Consider the following 24,129-nt stretch of genomic DNA (forward strand, 5'->3'; position numbering starts at 1 on the left):
CCCATCTGTTCACAGCTGGGCATAGTGGAAGCAGCCAGTGCAAGCCATAGTCATTGCCACAGGGGTAGAGGGCTGGAAAGGAGGGAGGACTGCTTTAATGAGAGGCATCCACACAGCCTCCCTATCTACGGAAATATAACAGAAAGCAGACCAGTGTTTCTCCTCTGAGGTTCCCATCTCTTTTCATGACCTAGTGGGAGATGAATGGCTTCATTTTCTTTTGCCCTCGGTTAAAGTGGCATTTTGTCCACTCATTGCCCCTCTCGCCAACTGATGTTGGGAGAATAAGGAGAAACATGCTGGTCACATGCCAGGGATCTAAAGAGATAGCTTTTTATATGTCAACACAAAGACACATGAGCAGAGCAGGCAACACAAAGGCTTGCAGGCAAATTGGATTTGAGTAATGACTCACCCTGTCACAGCAGAGAGAGATGTGAAATGAGCACCCGGGACTTTGCCACACTGTGGCAAACTATAGCAGAACAGGGTAGTCAAAACAAAGCTGGGTTATTTAGTTTGGTATTTTACCTGAGTGTCTGGAGCCTCAGGCTTGGGGGTAAATGCCTATTTGGTGCTGTGTGTTGCACACTGCAATGATTAATCTCTCAAAAGTGGCAATAGCTCTATGACTCCATGAACATCTAAAGCAAACACACTGTCAGGTAATGTGAGTAAATTAATGCCAGTGCTCTCTTCAAAAAAGATGAACTTTATTGTTAACTCAAAATAAACTGGTGTGGTTGTTAATTTTTTTTGTTCTAAGCATTTCAGTCTTTTTAATAACTTCAAATTATGTCACCAGAGCCAAGGGGAGAAAGCTACAGATATTGGCAGCATTAGGTCATAGACAAACAGAATTTAGGATTAAAGAGACTCGCTAGCTTAATGTGATGCTGAATAGACTGACTTGTATATCATAGGAGAAAGGAATTGTTTGTTAAATAAACAAAGAAAAGCAACAGCTCGCTATTTACCCACTTTTACTTTTTTTTAATGTATCTCTTTTCCTAGGTGTTTTGACCAAATGGCACTTTGCCCAGACCACTGCGCTATCAGGTCAAACAACAGTATCTGTAACGGCATATGTGTATAACCATATTAATTTTGTATGGAGGATGGCGAAAGTGATTTGGTGGAGTATAGGCAATCACTAACTCAAGTAGAGGTATATGTCTGCAGGGCGCTGGCACACAAGAATGTAAATTACTTTACTTGAACACAAAAAAAATCCTATATTGGAATGAGTGTCACTGACTGATACTAAAGAATGTAGTATCTGAGGGGGCAACAGTTTTAAATGATAAACCATTTACTGTCAGATTCTTTTGAAATAAAAGGAAAATCTAAAGCATAATCTTTCTTAGCTGAAGGTACAGTATATTACTTAGTGTAACTGAAACAGTAAATGTTAGTGTGCAGTTTCTGAGGATTCCTAACATTCTACTAACATGGGAATGTTCAGTAAACATTGCATACTTTAAATAGGTCTATGGGCTGAACTCGTCTCATTGGCATGATCTCATATTGTTCACTCAAATTAAGGACCCTGACCTAACCCCAACCCCAACCTTTTTCACTCAAGCAGCACTGACTGAGAGCTGATGAAGTGGTGGCAATTTTCACGTAACAGAGGGAAAATGGGGAACCTTCACAGATGCTATCATAGACTGAGTTATTAAGTGCACTGGCACTCCGGAGGAAAAGACGAGATTCATTTTCACATTGAGGGTGGTGTAACTCAGGTAGTTATAAAACTAAAAGGAATACAATCATGCCCTGGGATATTGTTGTGGCATTTAAAGATACAAGGAGCCACCATTCCTCTAACCTCTGTCATTCCCATAGCATTATCAGTAACTTTTATTAGATAGTGTGAACATGTCCCCTTCGTATTTTTGAAATTATACATTTTTGAACTATACACTACATATACTGGAATACTTAGCTTTAAAGAAATTTGGAAAATTATTTTGAGTAAAGGGGTGATAGGGAGTCACACTGATAAAACAATATAGACTGAGTAGATACAGAATGATAACTACTTGGGTAGGACTGCATTGTCATTGGCAGCCTGTGAAACTTGCCAGCATTGATTAGTCATAATAACCTCCAACCACACAAAAGAGAATAAATGGCAAAAGCTCCTTACTCCATCTCTACTATTCAGTCTATAGCAACCAGCCTTCTAATCCAATTATGGTCACACTATGCTCAAGGAATCTTGCCTGAAATCAGCCTTTCTTGTTTCATCCTTATGGGAGCTGCATTTACTCAATCAATGTTAGTATCAAATTTCTAGTGTGTCTAATACTTGGTAGGATGAATCATTTTGTCAGATTGTACTGTAATTTGATTTCAGATAATACACCATATGGATTGTCTGCCTTTGAAATATGCTTGTCCTTTTGAAAATATCAATCTAGAAATACAGGTATTATATTGGTGTGCAGAAAGTTCAAAGACACATTAACCATTGTTTTTCATTAATACAAATCCCAAATATAAGTCCTAAAATTGTTCCTTCATCCTGAAGGGGTTGCGAGTTGTATTAAGATGTTGATATAGGTTTGAAAATCGTATTGTGTTATGACCTGTATGGATAGAGTGCCAGTATTGTTAGTGTCATGTGACAGCATGCACCAGTCGTAGCCTCAGTTGTAGCGGTATGTATCTTTCCCTTTCAGATGATTTGAAACGTATTTAGATACATGGCCAATAATCAGATACGAAAACTGTAAAGATACATTTCTAACAATATAATAAACTGCGATTCAAAGCCTTGATATTTTTACTTTTTTTGACAATAAAAGTATGACAAAAGAAATCTAAATATAAAGACAGTTTTGGTTATAAATGTGGTTATCGCATAATAGTAAACATGGTCAGTGGTACTTATCTTGGGTTGACTGTCCTTCCATATAACTGCACTGTAAGTGCACACATCGCTTTCCAGTAGCCATATTTATGGTACCCTTGGCATATAATACTATCGAACTCCATGTTTTACAGGCTACAATATAAAGTTTTCAGACAGTGTTGTACCCAAATGCTCCAACACTTCACCTTCTGTGTGGGAATGTTGTAGATGGCTTGAAGCAGGTATGGGAGAGAGGAAACGGGAATATGGGGTGTCATGCGCATGCTAGAGGCGCAAGCATGGAAAGACGGAAAAATACTTACTTGGAAAGTTTGGGATTTGGCCACTATCATTTTGGTTTTATAATGTCATGTAGAATTTGGGTTGGATCTGTGGCTGTGAATCAGTGTAACCGGCTGTGTTGTGTGCGTTCTGTTTTGATGAAGAGGCCCAGACCAGGATATATTTGGAGTTTGTTCTGATAAGTTTAAGCTAGCAAGTAAACTAATTAATATAATTTAACAGAGAGGCTGAAACATGGAATTTTCTATGACCACAATGTCGGATACTTCTCCCATCGAGTACAATAGCAAAAGTGGAAATGTAAAGCCAAGAGACACCCTTTTATAGGGGGACCAACAGAAATGAACGTAGGGGTACAGAAACTGAATCTCATTCAGTTCCACATATTGACTCTGGAGGCCTAAAATGTCAGGTTATAACGATATACAGAGATTTTGTGTAATTATAATACTACATATCACTAATGTATAATTGACTCTGTTACACTGTCAGTGTTTCAAAAACGAGATTAATCAATCTTTACATGCAAACTCAAATATGTCAAACTCAGCCAACTGTTACCAAGTGTTACCTGCTGTTTTTGGTGGATATTAATTTCAACATCTGGGCCATTTCCTTTTACTCAATTTTAAGAAGGACGTATTATTACCCTCTCTCCACTGGGTAATTGCAGCTATATATCTGAGAATTTTCAAAAGATGTTCCACCCGCCTCTCTCTTTAGCACTTGCCCTCCTTTCATGTCAAATTTGATTTTGGGTAATTATATCAATAAACAAACACAACACTATGACTTTTAGGTGTGCACTGATTTTGCTCAAGCAGGTGGATTTCTTTTCCCGAAAATGCAAATGTGAAATTTAAACATGGCTTCTGTGAGCTGATGCCCTCTACCGCTACAATAGAGCGCATTTTACTTTTGGGCAGGTAAGGATCAGTTATGCTTGAACACACATAATTTTTGTTTCTTTAAGGGATGTGTAATGACATGTTTTGACTTCAAGTAGAATTACTGTGGTGGGTCTTTGGCACTCAGTAGAAATTTAATTTGACCGAGATGTTTAAATTATGCAGTATATTAATAAGGCCTATTGGGATCCCATATGCTAGACCCTCTTTGTTGCTAAATAGAGAAAGATGAGACAATTCCTTTGTAGAACTCTGTTCTGTCTGTCTCAATATCTTCCTCTGCTTGTGTTTTATCTTGACTCTCTGCTCACAGAAGAAAACATGTTCAACTCTTCACTAGGGAAGAAGTTTCACTCAAGGGGAGAAAGTAAATTGTCACAGTGTCTGTTCATATTTCACTTTGAGGTATAGTTGAGAGGAAAAACACAAGATTTACAGTTCAATAGAAGTTGTCTTTATGAGTAATGGTGGTTTAATTACTAACACAGCATAAAGAATAACTTATAATAACTTGTATGTCAGATGTAATTGTAATGTATTGCACAACTGTCAAAGGTGCAAACAGCACTGACTGTTGACTCTCACTTGAAGGAAAAGAGAGAACAATACGTCCCCCCCAAATATGTTCAGAGTGAATGCAAATTTAAGAGATTGCCCATTCAGACAGATGCAAAAAGTTAGCTATGAGTGTTGTGGCTTGAGGTGTGGAAGCATCTTGCGTGCTAGTTGAAAGTATTTCAATTGAATTAACTTCTATAAGGTGCCAAAAAAATATGTATGCGGCAGATTAACAATGGAATCCTTAATGTTTATAATATCTGTTCTGATGTGCAAATGCTTACCATTTCTCAATAGTATGGATTAACCCTCATAGGTTGCTTATCACAAGTAAGGCATGAAATATATTTTCTACTAAAGAAAAACATTACAGAGGTAAGAGCTTAGCGTAACTTTAAAGCAATCATTTGAAGAACCGAAAAGATTTGAACTACACTACAGAATTTCAGTAAATTTATGGATACATGGTAGCAAGAAGCAACTTTTTTGACTTGTAGGACTTCAGTGCTCAGAAACCATTTGAAGAGAGTAGATTGAACATACAGTCGCCTCGCCTGTAGAAAAGCCAGGGAATGGGATTATCTTCTTTTGCAGCTGGATTTAGGCTGATAAGATGAGCTGTATTTTAACATATAGGTCCTCCATAATGTATATTTAGAGCCCCAGTTATCTTTGTCCAAAATGCTCAGTGGAAAGCGCCAGGGATAGAGTGCCTTGAAGCCATGGCGTCGTGGTTTGGTGAGCTAGCTACAGTAGCATAATTTCCCTTCATATGAGACCACACAAAACTCGAGATGCATTAATCTTAAACCTGTCAAAATGCATTACATGAAAGTAGTCTTTGTTTTTGCAATTGTACTTAGAAGCACAGAACTTTAATCATCATATTGACAGATGGAAAGTTGCCTGGATCAAATGAATAGCCCATTAGCCATTGGCACTCTGTCTTTTTTCTTTTAAGAAATGCAATTCAAGGATAAGTATTGGGTAACATTTAACAGGAGTTTATAGCAACAACATATTGCAACAACAGGATAAAAAAAGGCAGAACCGAAGGACGCAATGGCTCCAGTAATACACTAGCAGCTTTTTTAACAGTGAGTAAGTAATTCTGATAGATTTTTTTTCTTTATAGTGGTCTTCTTGAGATGATACACTGAAATACTGTAATGAATAAAAGGTGCTGACATTAATTTCATCTGTCACTCAAGTTAAAATATAATTGAATAGATATGAGTTTAAATATCATCTAAAGGGTAAAACAGTCTTATACATAGAAATCCCAGCCGAGGCTCCATTTTTTTTCCATCCATTTTTATTTAAATGAAGATTGACTTCAGTTGAATCAGTTGAAGTGCAAGTGCAGAATTTCAGTATTTGTTTATCACAAAGTGACTGCCTGCACATGCCAAGGGGAAATAGTGTCATTTTGAAAAACACACACACAAATAAACAGAAACATTTAATGTATGAATAACTGTAAGTAAAACTTAGTGCCCCTCTTCCTATCTTCCCTCTCCAACGTATTTTTTTCTTTTAGTATAAAATTTGTCTGCTCAAAGCTGAATGTTAGCTAATTATTTTTGTTATCTTTCACTATGGCTAGAGGCCCTATCAGACTTATATGCATGCAGTACAGATAAGGGCTTATTGGCAGAGAGAAGCGGACGATTTTTAATCATAAATACAGACAGCTCTGCTCATCAAAGTACCACTGCCTGTAGTTTGTCTAATCTGGTCTGTCCAAACTCACCCCACTTCCTATGTTTTACCAACATGATTTTATTTCTTCCCTACTCCCGCCCTCCCCCTCTCACTCTTTTCTCCTCTCTTCCCCACTATTTGTATGTTTGTGTGTTATTACCAGCCCAGATGCTTGTAAATGACTGCCTCTGTGTAGATGGTAGCTCTCCGGAACAGATGGCTGTGATCTCGTACCAGTTTAGAGTTGATAACCCCACCCTATAAAATGTTTTGTGTGGCCGGCATATAATCGAAGCATGCACAGGAAACAGTTGGCCTCATACCTCGTGGACGATGACAAAAACCTAGCTTTTCATAATTTCTCAAGGGCTTTAAAGCTGAATTTTAAAAATTATTGAAGTTTTCTCCAGGCTTTATTTAGTTGAAGGTCATATTAGGTTGGTTTTGTGCGTATTTCAAAGCATGTCTGGGAGAAATGGCAAAAGGTACAGTGAAAGTATACTTAAGGAAAAACAAAAAGCTGCTCAACACTAATTGAACCTTCAGCCGCCATTGCATACCACAAACAATGAAGAAATAATCACATTAACAGAACAGAAATGGTTGTGTTCATTATCAGCTTACATCGTGCGGGCGTTGTTTTATTGCTTCTTAAAGCCACCATTCCTACTGAGAGAGCCAAAGAGCCAAAGACCCTTTCAATCTGCCTTTGTGGGATGTTCTGCCATTCTTGCAAAGGGCCTGACACAGTTTTTGGCCAGTGGCAGGTGTTGTGTCCGTTAAGAAACTGAGGTGTGGCCTTTTACATTCTCATTGAATAAGGGCTTTTAAAGTTGGCCTGATAAGGACTGTTTATGTAAAAATGAACCTGACAAGCTTTTGCAAGTTTGTAGTGCCTCAGTATATAGTATACTGCAGTATAGGCTGGACTGTTAATCATGGTTCTTTAAACACACGACAAGTTGTGGTAAAATTATTAAACTAATAATTTTCTTATCTTAGAAATTTCTTTTTTGATCACTACATAATGCTGAACTATATATGGGCATCCTCAGCTCATATTTACATTCTCTATTGAATATCGACTCTAGGTAGGAGAGATTATCTCTCAGTTTAGCCATTAAAAAGAACTCTACAGTATTTTATTTTTCTTCTTTCCTTTCGTACCTTTTATAGCTGCTTTTATCCTGTCCCTGGAATGCATGGGCATCAAACTTTAATCAGTTATATTGAAATATCTGCATAATTCTGGAGGCTACACCCACATGCAGTTTTCAAAGTGTATTCTTTTGGGTTAGTTACATACATTATGGTGGTCTTGTGCTTGGGTTTGTTCTGAATACAACAAATGTATATACATTTTTGTTTACTGCTGTGTCAGTGAAGTAATGATTGCAAGCTACAGGATTAATGATATTGAGAAATAAAGGGGCAGCCTTTATGGTCTATCACTTATTATTGGCCTAATTTTGCAAATTTGAAGCAAACATTTTGTTTTTAATTAACTGTGCGCCACAGAGAGTTTTTAGTCATCCAGGATTAGCAATCAGTTTTGGGAAAAAAGCAAAAATTCAAAAATTGCACATAACATGTTGTGGTAAGACGTCACATAAAATATCAACATCAAAAATTACTTGATGTTGATTATTATGTTACTTATTTTATGTTCCTTATGTGATACACATGGGAAAGGGTTAGGTGTAAGCATGCAAAACAACTTTGGTTTATGTTTGGCTGGGGCAATGCCACCAGAGATTATGCTTAGACTACTTAACCAAGTTTCTTGAAGTAAGGATAAAGTTTTGGTCAAAGAGATGCAGACACAGTAAGTTCTTATGTTTGTCTTCATAAATACTGTATGCATGTGTTTTTTTTTACACAACTACAACTACAACTGTATTGAGTTTGGCATTATGCTGTATGTTTATGTGCATGTACTGGATATGTGCAGTATAGTTTCTTAATGTATTTAATTCTTTGGTTAGTTACAGTCCTGGTTGAAGTTATTGGCACCCATGAATTTTAAGTACAGTATTTAGAATATATTCAGAAATAAATGCAAATTAACCAATTATGGGAAATATTTTAATAAAATGTCCAAGGTTACTGAACAAAAGAAAATAAGAAAACACAAAACTTGTATAATAGTGAAATAATACAAACAGAAAATGTACCCCCAACACAATTATTGGCATTCTTCACTAATATTTGGTTGCAGTACCTACGGCAACAATGATAGCCTCTAAATGTTTCTTGTAGCCATCCGGAAGCTTCTTGCACCTGTCTGCTGGTAGTTTCTGCCACTCTTCCATTGCTCTGCGTTCAAACTCTTTTAAGTTTGCAGGAGTCTTTTTTGCAATGGCAGATTTCAGCTCTCTCCAAAGGTTTTCAATGAGATTTTAGGTCAGGACTCGTTGCTAGCGAGCTTAAAACTGTCCATCTTTTCCTTTTCGACCATGCTTTTGTGCTGCTGGATGTGTGCTTTTGGTCGTTGCCCTGCTGAAATACCCAAGACCTTCGCCTCAAACCTTGTTATCTGACATTGGGTAACACATGTTGCTCTAAAATGCTTTTTGTGATATTCTGATGTCATCATTCCTTTGATACATTCTGTGCCTCCAGTACAAGAGGCAGCAAAGCAGCCCCACAGTATGTTAGAACCTCCACAACGTTTTACTGTCGGTAGGGCGTTCCTTTTCCTTACAGGAAATTTTGTTTTGTTGCCTATAAACAAACTGAAGCACTGCATTCCCAAAGAGCTCTACTTTGGTTTCATCTGTCCATAGAACATTTTCCCAAAAGACTGTGGCTTATCTATGAAAGTTTTTGCAAACATTAGTCTTGCCTTTTTGTGCCTTTCTTTCAATAGTGGTGTTCTCCGTGGCCTTCGCCCACGGAGCCCTACTTGATTTAATGTGCGGTGTATGGTACGGGCTGAAACCACCACTCCAGATGTCTCCATTTCAGCCTGAAGCTCTTTTGGATGTCTTGTTTATTCCACAATCCGCACCAACCTTTGCAGACCTTTCTCATTGAGCTTCTTCTTAGCACCATGTCCTGGAAGCGTCCTAACAGTTTCATGACTGTGAAACTTCTTGATAACGTTATGAACTGCTGAAACTGTTGCACTTTTTTTTTGATAATAGTACTTCTGATGATCTCAGACAGCTCCCTCGTCTTTTGCCACTGTGAAAAAGAAACTGGAAACAATCAGCCCCTTTTTATGCAGTAAAAGCATCATTCATTGGTTAATTTAGGTCACATAAACACTGAAAATTAAGCACAGGTGAGTTGTTTGATTTCTTTTATTTTGTTTGAGGAACTAATTTAAATTCATTAACAAGGCTGCCAATAATTGTGTCCAGCGTACATTTTATTAAACTATATGAAAGCATAAGCGTTTTTTTGTGTTGTTGTTGTTCAGTAACTATGAAAATTTTGTTAAAATATTTTGATCATCCAAAATTGGTTAATTTGCATTTATTTCCGAAGATACTCTAAATTCTGTACTTAAAATTCAGGAGTGCCAATAATTTCACCCAGGACTGTTGGATTAATTATTTAGATTACAAGGCTTTTGATCATTTTTGTGCCGGTTGTTGATAGCAGCCTGGTCAGGCAGATATTATGGATAGCATTCTGTAAATCTACATAAATCTTGGTGTCAAACTTTGTCAGTGTGCCTGGGTTTTCCTTTCTGTTTGTGCTGATGCTGACATGAGGTTTCTGAGAATACAGACTAAGAATACAGACACTCTTTCTTGGCTTGTATGTGTACAGTGTATCTGTTGGCTCGTCTGCTGTCATCACTGTTGTTGACTATAGTTCTCTCAGCATCTTGGTGACAGCTCCTCTCATTTTACTCATTGTTCTTAGCAGACTTGTCTTATTGGCAATTAGTTTGTTGAGGGAGAGTGATGTAAAGAAATTGTCCATGATGACATTCCTCCCCTTGCCTGTGAAACACAATGTATGAGATGCATCGCCACACAGTCTTTGCCTAGCAGAGCAGGGTCTCTCTGTGTTTAGGCAATGTGTTCAGCGTGTATCTGTTGTCTGAAATTTGATGCCAAAATGGTTTTTGTTGCAGTCAACTGGGTGAATTGGCATCGACTTGTCATTTAGCATAACTGTTCATCAACTGTTATATTTCTTTCTGGCTTGAAACATCCAATGTACTTCTGCACAATTTGCTCCAAGTTTTCTCCTGCCATTTTCCTCTGTCCAAAAGCACAATGTGACTTAGCTGTAATCATTGTGTAACATTGTCCGCTGTGACATAAGGCAGATCAAAGTCTTTTGATGAGTGGCTTTGTATATCCATATCTGGAAGGCAGCCGCTGGATACAATATGCACCCAACAAATACGGATATACGTCACACTACAGTTTGATATTATTAAAATCCAGTGGGCTTTAGCAAATGTACAACAATAGAGCAATCTGTGAGGTGGGTTGGCATATCTGCTGGGTCACCAGTTCAGATAACCCACATATAATACATTATTGTTGTATTTTTTCCAAGACCTTTGCTACCACTCAAATATATAATGAAATTGATATTTTATTGTTGTGTTGATCTGGCTGACTAAGTGTGGGCACCTTTTTATTGGAAGAAACACTGACGTTAGTCCTTGGCACTCAACTCAGTGAATCAAATTCTGCCTCTACAGTAGTATGCTGCACTGTCACAAATGTGATTTTGTTTTCCCATTGTTCTGTTTCTTTCATGTTAGTTTATCACCTATAAATGTACTTTCAGTGTTGCAGTGAGGCTGGTAAATCACTCAAACAAAAAATAGTTGCAGTTTATCTGTATGGTCAGTTTTCCAATTGTTTATCAGAGCACATGCTCACAGTTGTCTCTTTTGTTATGATTTTGTGTCATTTTACAAGTTTCACATCATCGGTATGTTTTCCTATTGGACAGACCTTTGGTACTCTAACACTAACCCTAACCCAAGTCTTTCAGTACACTTTACAAGTGACCCACCTGCTAATTACACGGAATGGGTGAAGCAGAATAATAAAGTTTGAAAGGGTACTCTTATAGCAGCTGTGAATTGGCTTTATGATCTGAAGCATTTTTTTTCATACCAATAATGTTAAATAATTGATGCTGCACAGGCTGAGTTGTCATAATCTATTCCTTGGCCCCGAACCTTGGTCTTTATTCATTACATGTCTACTTAGTGGAATATTCGTGAGTGGGCAAGTAACATATTTGGCAAAGGGGGATTATGGAGGTACAAAGAGCTTGGGAATGGAAGATAGGTCATTTGAGAAAGAGAAAGTTGACAGCTTTTTTAAATGCTTATGTTTTCCTGGTCTTGAGTGCATTGTTAATTTGTGAGGGCCAAATGAGGTATTGGTAGAAGAATTATTCACTTGCCACAACAGTTGTATGGAGCTGGATGGGAGGCAGAATGAATAAATAATCTTAAAAAACAGATAGAAGCTTTACAGGGGAAAATGACCGTGTTGGATCTGTGGTTTTCAGAGTTGGGACAAACTATGGGGGAATCAGTCCAGTCACACTTTCTCCCGTGACTGAAGCATCTGCGATTTAACTAGAAGGCATTTTAATGATAATCTTTATCTTAAGAATTAAAGAACTTTGACTGTAAAAAAAGCAATTTTAAGCAAGCCATAGCTTATGCTCAAAACAAGACGTTGTCGGAAATTGTTTAGCTTGGAAACCTCTAGTAGCTCTGCAAAAGTATTAACTATGATGGAAGTGATTGTGCATGAACTCCTGCTCACCTTCCTGCTTGTCACTAAAAACCTATTCATTGGCAGCGGCTGCAGATAGGACCCACACACTCACACACTCATCTATGGCTCCTGTGGATCTGCTGGAATTGGTAATGACGCGATCCATCTCTAACCCATTTCCAATTCAGCTCTGGGAAATGAGATAGGATGGTAATGGAATCTCATTGATCTGAGTTTGCTCTCATGTTTATGGTCCATAAGTGTGGAAGTCATTTCTAATGTTCTTTTCTACATTGGAGCTTTTTGCATGCTGTCATATTTGTGGTATGTAGGCTCCATTCAGCTTTAGAGTTAATGGTAAACTAGATATGTAAAATGCTTTATTTTGAAAAAGTAGCTTAAATTTTGTAATCATTTCATAATCACCCACAGGTAAAATTCAAATTGTGTTCTCAAGCATACAAGGTGTTTAGTCACCCATAACAGTTAGATCATACTGTAGTGTTATACAAATATCATGGTGTGGTATTTTGTATTGCAAAATGTGAGGATACGCATCGTAGAATCAAAAAGTAGATGCAATTCCAAGTTAACACTATTATTTATTGTGAGAGGTGCATAGAGGGAGCAGAGAGTTGTAGTGTAGATTTTTTAACAAAAGCAAAAAGAACTTATGGCTTCCTTTTGAGGCATTGGAGTGGTTTTTCTGTCTGTTGTTTTTTTTTGGCCACTAGCAGTCAGTAGATGACTTCTATGACTGATTTTTGCTTTGAAAAGGAGCAACACTGACAGGCCTATTGAGACTTCTAGCTTCTCACATTGTCCTCCAGATTTCTCCTTTCTGCTCCTGCCTCTGTATATTTGCAGTCATACACCAACGAATAAGCAGAATTTTTTTTCAAGTTGGTTTGTATCCAAGTTGAAACATTTATAAACTGGAGCAGATCTGACAGATGTGAGGCACATACAGTGACTTCAGAAGATATTCAGATCCCTTCACTTTTTGCACGCTTTGTTTTGTTGATTTGATTGTAAGTGGAAACTAGAGAAAATCTTGCGATGGGGACACACAAGCTGCGACGCCCCTCAACATGTTGGTCTCGGTCTTCATTTTGATCTCAACTACACACCTGTAAAGTTCTGTGACTATATCTTGCACAGTTGTGATGGTATCATGGTGAAAAAAATCTGTCCACAGATATATAAACATCTGCCAAAATACTCAAAACAACGTCTTTGGTAGTTCCTACTACAATTGGTGTAGCCAGGACACACAAGGACAAGATGCACTACGTCTAGTGTTTGTAACGAAATGCTAATTTACAATGTTGAGTATAAATCAAATATTCAGTAGTGTTTGATACTATTACATGAATCTGTTTACACCAAACATAATGTAAATTAATCGTATTCTGGAAATTATAAGGATTAGTATAATTGCATTGAATAGTTTAAGTGATTATAGATGTATACATACCAATCATAGGTCAAAAAGTTGTTATAAAAAACAGAAATGGTACTAAATGAACTGTTTGGGAGCCGAAAGAGCCTTATTGCTGAGCTGAGCCATCGATCTGGCTCACAAAAAAAGGCCAGAATTGCAAATTATTAAAAAACAAAAACTGAAATCTTTAATTTACAGAAGTATTCACTCTTAAATTCAGTCCTTTGTACAGGCCCCTTTGACAGCAATTAAAGCTTTGAGTCTTTTTGGGTATGTCTCTAAAAGATTTTGTGCACCTGGTTTTGAACAGTTTTTATCCCATTTTTCCTGGCAGATTTCTCAAGCTCCATCACACTGAATGGGAAGAATTTGGCATCTTTATGTCTCTCCACAGATGCTCTATGGGTTTTAAGTTTGGTCTTAGGCTGGGCTACTCAAGGACAGTCAGACTTGTCCCAGAGCCACTCCAGTGTTGTCTTGGCTGTAAGATTCAGGTCATTGTTGTGCTGAAAGGTGAACCATCGCCCCGGTCTCCCCAGTCTCCCCATTCTCTGTATTTGGCTGCATTCATCCTTCCCTCATTTCTGACCAGTCTCTGCTGCTGAGGAGCACCCCATAGCATGATGCTGCCACCACCACGCTTCACCGTACAGATGGTATTAGCCAGGTGATGAGCACTGCCTGGTGTTTGTAAGAAATAATGTTTGGAGTTCTGCCCAAAAGGTTTAATTTATTTTCTGTTTCATCAGACCAAAGAATCTTTTTCCGTATGGTCTTTCTTTTAAATGCCATTTGGCAAATTCCAAGTGCACTTGTACTTCCAGCAAATTCTCCCATCTCTGCAGTTGACTTCTGAAGCTCTTTTAGAGTTACCATTGGGCTCTCGGTCACTTCCCTGACCAAGGCTGCTCTTGTGCGGTGACTCAGTTTGGTTGGACCACCAACTCAAGGAAGAGTCCTGGTGGTTCCAAACGTCTTCCCTTTCACAATTATCAGGGCACTTCGTTACTTGTGCCTCACCACAAAATTTTATCGCGGAAGTCTACAGAAAGTTAATTTGACTTCATGGCTTGGTTTTTATCCTGGCATGCAGTGTGATTTGCAAGACCTTATATACACAGGTCTGTGCCTTTCTTAACTATGTCCATTAAACTGAATTTACCACAGGTGGACTCCATCAAGTTCTAGACGCATCTCAAGCATAATAAAAGCCAACACAATGCACCTGACCACGATTTGGAGGGCCACAGCAAAGCATTGTGTTAACTATATCCATCTAAAATTAAATTGACGACAAAAAAAGTGTGCAAAAATTTGAAGGGGTCTGAATACTTTCTGAAGCCACTGTATACCAAATCTGCTTCTGCGCTCGATTCATATCTTTGCATTAACTTTGTCAGCAGTCATTAAACCAGTAACTGTCACGTTATAAAATTGCACTGAATGAAGGCATTCACCATATTTTGACACAAAATCTATCAAATACTATTACAAAACTAAGTACTCCAACAATTTATTGAACTAAATAAGAGAGTGTAAAGTCAATTAACTGAAATGCATTTGGTTTTTGGCATTATTTCCAGACACTGGGTTAGTAAATTGCTCTATCCTTCCAGGATGCAAAATGCCAAATACATAAATGTGTATAAGGTGATGTAATATGGATGGAATGTGTGTGTGTGTATGTATGTATGTATGTATGTATATACGTGTGTGTGTGTGTGTGTGTGTGTGTGTGTGTGTGTGTGTGTGTGTGTACACAAAGTGCCCTTACCTTATCTACTTTACTCTGTACTCCCTGCAGTCAAAAATGAGAACACAATGAAATCTGACAGGACATTGAGTAATTCCAGCAAATCTTTTACATTCTCATCCACTTCATATTCTTGTTGAATACGATTGGGCTGACTGTGGAAGTCCCCAGCAATATGGCTTCCCATTACATTACAAGCATCAAGTGTAGTGTGAAATTAACTGTGTGATGACATGTCAAGATTGCTTACTTTACATGAGGAGTGAAAAGAATGTTCTGCATCAGTCCATAGACACTATAGTCTATGGTGTAGAAGGATTATATGGCATAAAACAACCATGATAACAATGTGGGTATAGGGGTTGGCCTCTTGCAGAAATGTGTGAACACTGTCTGGTAGTCTCCGTCTCATTTGTCTTTTATACAAATAATGAAAAATGCCAGTTGGAAGTCTGTTCCCTTTTTTTAAATTTTTTTAATTGTGGTACAGGGACCTGGAGTCGGTGTGTTTGTAAACAGATTCCATTGTTTACTCCACTGTGGCCACCTTTTGGCTGTTTAGTTTGGTGATGTTTGGCTGAGAGTGTTATATATTCTTTCCAACCCAATACTGCAATAACGCACAGCACTTTTCAAACCTGCGTAGAAACAGCATTACTCCAGAGAGCTGCATTAAACATAACAAAACCAAACATGTTGACGATTGTTTTGTTATGACAAATCAGTTTTGTATTCTGCACTGCAGTGTAATTTAAAATAGACAAAATCTGCTTGCTGTGTGTGCCTGCCACTCAGATACACACATAGGCACAGCATGCCCTGATAAGTACAATCTGTTGTCCTTTCGTGGTTCAAACCAATTTGTATACAAAGAGATAAGTGTGTTCAAATGGTGTCTATGGGCAGATTTGGAGGGGAAAATGCTGGGACATACCCCAGAGATTCAAGGGCAGATGAATATTCTCAGACTGTCTCAAAACCTTGTGTTAATGTTATTTTATCAAGTACATAGGGAGAGTCTAACTTTTGATGCAAGTACTGTCATTATCCCACTGGTCACTAGGCACTGTCCTAGTCAGGTTACCTTGAAAGCATCACAACCACTGCTGCTTTGGTTTCAACATCTTTATTTCTTGTTTTCCGGTTTATATGAAAACAGCCAAACATTTTATTTTAGATTTTCGTAACGATACACCAGGCCTTTTGTCATGCAAATGAAACGTGTGCTATGTATGGCAATAACATGTACCCACTGGTTAGTGACACACATCATTGCAAAATCAATGGGATGAATCTAAACAATAGGCAGTAATGACACATTGAAATCAAGATGCCTGCGTGACCCCGATCATTTATTTAGACCTTGTTTAATGAAATACTAAGACATCCAGATTGTTCACATCTGAACAACATTGCCACAGTCTTCTGGAGTGAGTTAACTGTGTGAGTGTATTGATCTTGTCGTGTTGAAGAGCTAAAGGTTAATGTGTTGTCAATCGATCTGAATAAAGCCTTTTACTTAACTCCATGGACACTGTTCAATAAATCCCTGCGGGTGCTGTTTGCACCTTTGGCTTGTTTTAGCTTTAACTGCCTTTTTGGCACAGGGGGGAGCCGTGTGCTCGATAATGCTTATTTCATACATTACGTCACATTGCTAGATTTGATGAAGTGCTCTGAGAAATGTAGTAGGATTCTATTGTGCATAAAAAAACCTTGTGCTAATTGTGGCACAAGGATTGATAATATGTGTAATGGTTATATAGATTGATGGCCAACAAATCCAATTCAGGTAAATGCAAATTTGTATAAAAATATTTCAAATGAAAGATTGCAACCATGAAGCTGCAACGTTCCCTTAGGTCTCTCTCTTCCTGCCATGAGTTATTTCCTCTGGCAAAGACCTTGACATTAAAAATAGACATTGAACAAGGGTATAGCCAGCACTAGCATGCCTTTGCAATAACAATAGCTGCTTAGCAAGATTTTATTCGAGTTGGGTTGCTTGTATATTGACATAGTTGACAGCTATTTTTGTGTGAAGCATTCAGAAATGTATTTGTGTTGCTTAAGGCAAGCCACTGCTACATGGCTCGAGGTCATGATACGAGCACAAGGTTTCTCTCTTTAAGATTTCTCTGAATATTAATCATACTGTAAATACACAATGATGCACTACTGTGTGCATAGAAAAGACTAAAATTGCACTCATCTGTGCTAAATGCAATCCTTGACTCACCAAAGCTGTATATTACATTTTTAATATTCTTTTAGTACTTGGAGGATGCAAATTGTCATTAATATTTGAATGGATTTTTTGGCATTTGTGAAATATGACATTGACCAAACCAAAACATCAAGCTGCAAGAAAATCTATAAAATCAGTAAATTCACCAAATAAATGATTTGCAGGATGTTAAAACTGTTATCACAGAAAACTGTCAAGAATACAACATTCAGATTGAGTTCTCTGTGGGCCTCTTTTCCCTATTACAGAAATGAATGGTTTCAATATCTGTGCAATGGTGTGTTAAGAATGAACGGAATATCATTAACAGGAAAAGAGGCTATTAAAACATTTTATTTCTCTGAAGGCTTGGAAGTGAATCCTGCCACTGAGCAGAACTACTTTTGTTTACAGAAGTCATGGCATATTCACACCCCAGCAAATTGATCATAATTGAGATTATCATATTAAGTACTTGCAGATATGATTTCATTAGGAAGTGTCTTGGATGAAAGAGCAATCTAAATTCTGTTGAATAAGGCAGGTGAAATGCATGTTTGATGCCAATCCCCCAACCCAAGTAGTAATGAGTGAGCAGTATAGACACACCACAACCAACAATTGGCCCACAGTGACTATCCATAGCCCCATAGCATATCCATAGCCAGTTAGAAAAGTTTCTAGTCACCATAGCCAAATGACATTTGGACTACAGTGCTTCAGTCTCCCTAATTCCCTACTGCCACTATTAATTTAGAACCAAATATGTAACATCTGGCCCTCTGTGATAAACACTGTTATTTGGGTAAAATTATATGTACAGTAAAAACAACCATCACATTCTCAGAAATAGTGCTACCAAATACTACCACGAAACAGCACAGAAGATAGTGATTGCTAACTTTGGCAAAACTGAGAAAGATACACATCAAGGGTTTTGGTGAACATTTTGTTTGGTAATGAGAAAACTCAGCAGAGTATCTTGTGATTACCCTGTCACTACAAATTTAGGCTTAAAGTCAAAAGACTCTGCCATTTACAAAAATATGCTGTGTACATTGAGGGATCTACTACTATCGATCTTAAATCCCAGTAGACTGCAGAAGTAAAACCACCTGTTGAACTTTTATTTGGAGTAATTGACCACTGTAAACAACAATGCATATTTCAAATTTAATTTGTGGTTTGAAAAAAGAAAAAAAAGGGAATAACAGAAAAGTAATAAGGCAAAAGGGGAGGGAAAAAAAGGGGAGCTTCTTGGTGACAATACATTGAATATTAGTTGCAATTAAACTAGCTAAATGCCTTTTAAACATATGACCAGGGTACAGTACATACAGTTAAGCCAGCAGTATACACTGCATATAGTAATTTCTATAGGTCTGAGTAAGGTGAGATCCCTGAGAGCCTGGAAATCAGTCTTTGGGATTTCTCAAGGCCCAAATAGTCCAGGTACGGGCCCCACATTTTATACAATATAAAAAGGTTTGGCCTTCAAAGTTGAAGAGAGACCCTGAAATGGAATAATATTTGTTACAGTTTGCAGCCATTGATTTTAAAGAAAATGTATTATCCTTAATCCATAGACTCAAAATATGTTTTCAAACACAATGCAATAAGATGTGCAGTAGATGCATACACAGAACATTCTGCTTGCTCCCAGATGAAGAGAAAAATTAAAGATTTTCTCTATTTGCTTGAGAACCTCAGACCTGAAGTGCTGTATAATTGGACAGTCTCAAACAATGAACAAAAGACCCAACTGCAATGTGCGTGTATTACAACATTTGAAGTTTGAATGTCCATAAAACCTTTATAAAACTCAGCACTAAGCCCATCTGCTCCTGGCATTGGTAACAACATACTTTTTATGGTAACAACATACTTTTTATAGATTCCTCAATGCTTATTTTTCAGCAAAGGTCCCCTCTCTGCTCATCTGTGGCCTGAGGGAAGTCTAAGAAATTAATTATTATTTATCAAAGCTGGCTTAAATAGAGAAACAGACCTGTTCGTAGAGAGCCTTGAAAATACAGTTTATATTTGGTATAAGTATTTTGAGTCCTTAATCCCTGAGAATCCTTAGTTATTCGTCGTGTTCCTTTAGAGGTTAGCTAGGTATCGATTCGGCTTACTTGCAAACTACATTCTTTCCCTCTCAGTATCACCTCTAAGGAAGTCTAAACTGTCTGCAATTCACTGATTAATTCATCCGATGAGGATGAGTTATCTCAGCTGTAAGTTACGCAGTTCTATTGAAGTTTCCTCTGTTCTTCTCTGTTTCTCCTCTGCTGATCAGCTGTATATGATGTTGTCATGACCCGGATTTATATTATTTATAGGCCCGGTGAAACATCTGGTGTCCTGTTCTCTTTTTTTTTAATTTAGGGCCAGATAAAGTGAAATCTTTGTTTTGCTGAAACATATTAGTGACCCCTATATCTCTATAAAGGCAGCTGCATGATCTGAGATAATGATATCACCAATAGTACATCTAAACCCACTCTGCAGTGATGTCTTTGGGATTAATATTAAATCAATTCTGTCACTAGACTTGTGAACTGTTGCGAAAAACGTAAACTCTATCATTTGGTTGCAATACTTGCCATTTATTGGCCTATCCCATTTCATTGCAGGTATCTGCAATTGCCCTGGCTCTGACAGTGTGTTCTTTGATGGAGAAGACATCTAACTGGGAAGAGAAATAGCAGTTAAAGTCTCTAGCAGTCATTTAGAGAAAGTGAGCGAAATAAAATCATTTGACTGTATGGGCTGAAAATAAATATTCATGCAAGAAACTTCCTGTCCATTAAGGGTCCCTTTTAACATAATGTATCTAATTGCTCTATCTGAGATGGTGTGTACCACAAACAGTTGCAAATACTTATGAGCTAAAATGACTACCCCTCTACTTTACTATTAAAAGAAGCTCCATATACGTGTCCCACCCAGACTCGTTTTAACTTAGTGTTCATTGACCGAGAGATGAGTCTCCTGTAATATGGAACTATATGGAGCAGCTTTTTGTTGTTTAGGATATTTAAAATCTTTTAACTTTTAACGGGGTTATGTATTCCTCCTACAGATTTTTGGTGCCATTCTAAAACCACACAGGCTTTTGACCCGGGTGGGGGGGCGGCGAGTAAGAGTACAGTGACAGCAACCTAGTTTCACAGTTCCCCCTTCAAAAGGAGTCTTAACTACCTTAGGTATCCAGGTATTGAAGAAGGAAATTGGGTTGCTGCCCTCCACACTTTCGGGTAAACCCACGATGTGTATGTTGCACTGCCGTCCTCTGTTCTCTGAATTGTCTGTCTTGTCAGTGGCAGCAGAAAGTTTGCTCTCAATCTCTTGGCTACAGCGTCTTGGGAATCTGATATGCAGGTCTCAGCTCAGATATTCCGGGATTCAATTTTGGCAATGCTCACTGAAAATGCCTCAAGTTTCTCCAAAACAGGCTCAGTCTTCTTGTCAAAAAAAGCATCCTTCTGAACTCCTCTGACGACAACTGTCATTGTGCCACTGGCTGGTCAGCTTTGTTTCTACACTCAGCTAGTGAGTTACCGTCACCCATTTTGGGAGCCTTTTCTTGGGGAGGCTCATACTTTGCTGTTATTGGCACGAGTGTAAGCTTTCTTTGGTTGCCTGGCATTGTCCTTGCATTAATACAAAGCTTTCAACCTCTTAACAGCAAATTTGAAGTCGCTAATAATAGTTACATTCTAGTGGGCTGTGGTAGAACGATAGCCACCCTGGTACTTGGTGACTTGTGTTAATTATTAAAGTCAACTCAGCTTAATTTTTTTTTTCCAATAAAGACTTCTTTTTCCATAATGCCATGGGCAACCACAATCTGATCTAATGCTGCACACAGCGCAAACAGTTTTCAACGTAACAGCAGGGCACAATAAAGTTGGTTACCTTGTTGACTGGAGGTGTGAAGCCTGTCACCTGCAGCTTTTTATCCAACAACTCACTGTGGCTGTTCCTTCTTGTTCCATTACTCTCTGCATTATTAAAAACTCATCCACTGTCAGAAAACAATGCCCAAATTTCTCTTAGCACAACACTGATGTAAAGAGAGAACGGTAAACAATGAGGCTGTTAGATAAAACCAGACGGGATTACATGCATGTCTTGTTTCCTGTGAATCCCTTGTGCATGTGATGACAACTTGAATCCAGTATGGAAATGACAGACTCTGCCACTAACCATGAAAACAACTATATAGAGAGATAACTAAGGAATGTAAATACATTGAATCTGCATTGCAGAAAAAATGCTGAATAGCATAAAAATTGGGATTATGACTTTAAAGATAATGGGGGGAAATAATAACAGTATTAAGAATCTGTTGTTAGAGAAGTGCACGTGTTCCTATCTCGAATTCAGGCTGTAAACATTTTTCTTTTGACATGAAAAGATTGTCAGCTCTTATAATGAACCTCTATGAAGCATAATTGATTAAGTCTTTTTCTTTTTTTGCTGCATGTGGGAAGGAATGGTAAACCAAGAGAATCGGTAAACGAGAATACATTATCATCCTGAGTAGGTGGTAAAAACCCCTGTCTCTCATGTTATTATGAGACAGAGAAAAACACCTGTTGCTGAAATCAGCGAGGCTTGCAATTTAATTTTATCAGCCCACAAACAATCACTCATTAGGTAGCTGGAATGATGATGGAACCCAGTCAGCTGTTAAGCTCTGCGTTCTAGGGCACAACACATAACAAGAGCCCTCTTTTTACATAGGGGAGGAACCTGCTCAGCTGAATCATCTTTGGCAGGGGGACCCTCGTGGCAGCGACACTGATTATTCACAGCTAATGTCATGGTTTTTAATCTTTTTAATAACTACTGAAAAAAATGAGGCAAATATATGTCCAACATTGGAATTTCCAAATTAATTAAGTCAGCACTTACCATTTAATCAAACAAACAAGCATTTGAAATTAACTCAGCAGGCCAACTGTTTTTTCAGACAGATACTGTATGAACGCTTGGCTCTCTATTATAAAGCACCTCCCTTACCCAAATGTGGATGTAGCTGATTGGCAGTTGTTTAACAACTGGGGACCCAAGTTCAAATCTAATATAGTAGAACTCAACATTGTGTGAATAACAAAGAGGGGTGATGTTTAGCTCTGTGGCCCAATGTGAAATTTTGTTTACTTACTTCATGTATATGTTTATTCAACAATACAGTTCATACTCCATAGCTGATGTTACAAAAGCCTATTTGATAAGCTTGAAAGGTCTTGTTTGGCTTCTCTTTTTCTCCATTTATCTCCTGGGTTTCAAATTAGGACTGTATTTTGGTGTTAATGGGTTTGCATCTATCGGGGTAGTGTTTTCTACCTATTCTGCTAAGTCACAGTACTCCAAATGTGTATTGACGTTAATAGCAAGGCACACCGCTCTTAGCACACAAAAACTCAGATAAACTTTCATGCGCAATGTGTCTTTCCAGAAGGAACTTAAAATTATAGCAGGACTAATGAGCATGTTGAGAATGAGTAGGTAATTGGGATTTGAATTAATTCGGTGGTAGGGAAAGAAAAATAACACGTGTGTTTCCGATTTAATTAGAATCACTGATCAGTACAGCAATATTAATATCATCCAATGTACCCCAGACAAATAAATCCCTTCTGAATGGGGCTTGAGACTCACCTACTGTTACAAAGTGTGGCCTGTCTCAGTGTAATATCTTCCTGCACTAGTCTGACTCAACACACACAAAAAGACAGCTGCATGTCCTTTGAATCCACACTTTGAGTGCACACAAACCTTAAAGCAGGTGCTGTCAGTTCCCCTTTAGTTACTCGTGGCAGCAAAATAAATACACGGGCTCTCTGTAATCTTAGCACACACACAACCCTTCCTGAAATGAGTCTGTGCTGCTTTTTCAGCAAAAAATGGAGCCACACTGAGCAAACGGTCTGGAACATTTGAATAGTTTGAATTGATATTGTGTATAAATATACATTTGATATTGTGTCCTTGAAATGCTTGGGATACATTACAGCAACCGAATGGAAGCAAAACAACAAAAATTGCCTATGCAACAAGTTATAGATTTATTTTAAACATATAATATTGTTGAACTCAGAGGGGAGTAATCGGTCATACATATAATCAATGTATATGAATATGACAAGGGATGAATTTGAGAAATAGAAGCCATGATCAACACAATCAATTAAACAGTGTTATGTCACTTAGAAAATTACAAATGGTGTCAACAACTTTTAGGATTTCAGAAATTCAAAAAATCAAAATCAAGAAACGTAACACGCACGCACAAAACAGATACTTTGTTTTTTGCATATTTTCTTAAAGTTTATTTGTTAAAATTGTTTCATTGAGCTCTAAATGCATTAGTTCGTGAGACATCTATTTGCTAGGTCACTATGAGCATCCCTTTTACATTAGTCATTACATTCATTGTTAATATGAAATAATTGTTATGTTTATATAATAATTAATACAAAATTAAAGATGCCTTGTGGAGTTTTAAAAAAGTTGTTTACTTTCATTGTTTGTATATCCTTGAGGTCTAATAAATGTGCTGACTGCACTTTTTCCACATAAAATATTTATAAAGCAGATTTATTTAAAAAACAAAATTCTTCCTTCTGTTTTTCCACTAAATGCA

The 24,129-nt window shown here is 37.7% G+C and overlaps 1 long non-coding RNA gene across 1 annotated transcript in view; it reads left to right on the forward strand.

The window, feature by feature from the left end:
* LOC120797135 overlaps nt 1–24,129 on the forward strand; it is a 136,986-nt gene that overhangs the window by 69,721 nt on the left and 43,136 nt on the right. The gene's annotated exons all lie outside the window — the stretch shown is intronic.

This window comes from Xiphias gladius, chromosome 12 (genome assembly GCF_016859285.1).
Source record: "Xiphias gladius isolate SHS-SW01 ecotype Sanya breed wild chromosome 12, ASM1685928v1, whole genome shotgun sequence".
NCBI classification, from domain to species: Eukaryota; Metazoa; Chordata; class Actinopteri; order Istiophoriformes; family Xiphiidae; genus Xiphias; species Xiphias gladius.